Source organism: Mus pahari, unplaced genomic scaffold, assembly GCF_900095145.1.
Source record: "Mus pahari unplaced genomic scaffold, PAHARI_EIJ_v1.1 scaffold_14289_1, whole genome shotgun sequence".
NCBI classification, from domain to species: domain Eukaryota; kingdom Metazoa; phylum Chordata; class Mammalia; order Rodentia; family Muridae; genus Mus; species Mus pahari.
In genome coordinates, this window is record NW_018393919.1 from 1 (window position 1) to 1,481 (window position 1,481).

The 1,481-nt window shown below is 43.8% G+C and overlaps 1 pseudogene; it reads left to right on the top strand.

The window, feature by feature from the left end:
* Positions 1 to 4: 4 nt before the first annotated feature.
* LOC110315802 lies at positions 5 to 1,054 on the top strand (annotated as a pseudogene).
* Positions 1,055 to 1,481: the final 427 nt, after the last annotated feature.

Genomic DNA, 1,481 nt, shown 5'->3' on the forward strand with positions numbered 1-1,481 from the left:
GAAAAGTGAGGCAGAAGCTGACACTGTGTGGAAAGTCTATGACAGAGCCATTGCCAATGTGCAACCCATCATGGAGAAGAGGCACTGGAAGGGATACGTCTACCTCTGGGTTAACTATGCACTGCATGAAGAGCTGGTGACCAAGAATCCTGAGAGGACAAGACAGGTATATCAAGGGTCTTTGCAGCTCATTCCTCAAACTAAGTTCACATTTGCCAAAATGTGTTTATATTATGCACAGTTTGTATTAAGACAGAAGAATCTGCCATTGGACAGAAGAGCTTTGGGCACTTCCCTAGGCAAATGTCCAAAAAACAAGTTGTTCAAAGGCTACATAGCACTGGAGCTGCAGCTTAGAGAATTTGACAGATGCAGGAAGCTTTATGAAAAGTTTCTGGAATACGGACCTGAAAATTGTACCTCCTGGATGAAGTTTGCAGAGTTAGAGACAATCCTTGGTGATGTTGAGAGAGCTTGGGCAATCTATGAATTAGCCATCAGCCAGCCACGCTTGGACATACCAGAGCTACTTTCGAAATCATATATTGATTTTGAGATTGAGCAGGGAGAGCCTGAGAAGGCATGCAAACTTTACCAACGGTTTCTTCAGGGAACACAGAATGTCAAGGTATGGGTCAGTTTTGCTCAATTAGAGTTCCCTTTTGGGAACAAAGGAAGTGTGGCTAAATGCAGACATATTTGTCAAGAAGCCAACAGATTCATGTGACCGAGTGAGGAGAAAGAAGAGAGGCTTATGCTGCTGGAATCCTGGAGAAGTTTTGAAGATGAGTTTGGAACCGAAGCACACAAGGAGAGAGTAGACGAACTCATGCCAGAAGAGGTCAAGAAGAGAAGAAAGGTCCAGGCTGAAGATGGGTCTGATGCAGGATGGGAAGAATACCATGACTACATCTTTCCAGAAGATGCTGCCCAGCAGCCTAACCTCAAGCTTCTGGCGATGTACAAACTTTGCAAGAAACAGCAACAAGAAAGATAAGCTGCTGAACAGGATCCAGACAAGGACATGGATGAGAGTGAATCCTCATACTTATAAATATTGTACTTGCTTTTTATAAATGAATAGTCTAGATCATTGAATTCTGGAGGTTTTTTATGTATTTACACATTAAGAGTTGTTAGACATCTTTGAATTATGTTGTAAAATCCTCTTGGGTTATGTATGTGTGAAAAACTGTAAGCAAAGGAACATTTCTGGAACCCTGAGATCTCTCAAACACTGGACTACCAAACAGACTACACCAGCAGATATGTGGCCCCAAACACACATGCAATAGAGGCAGGTCTGTGTTCATTCAGAGATGATGTACCTAACCCTCAAGAGACTGGAGGCCCAGGGAATCTAGAGTTCAGGTGTGGTGTGTGGGGTTGGGGAATCCAAGTTGAGACACAGTGGGGTGGGGAGGAGGTGTGGAATGTGGAGCAATCAAAGGGTGGATGGTAGTGTGAAGGGCATGGTGTAT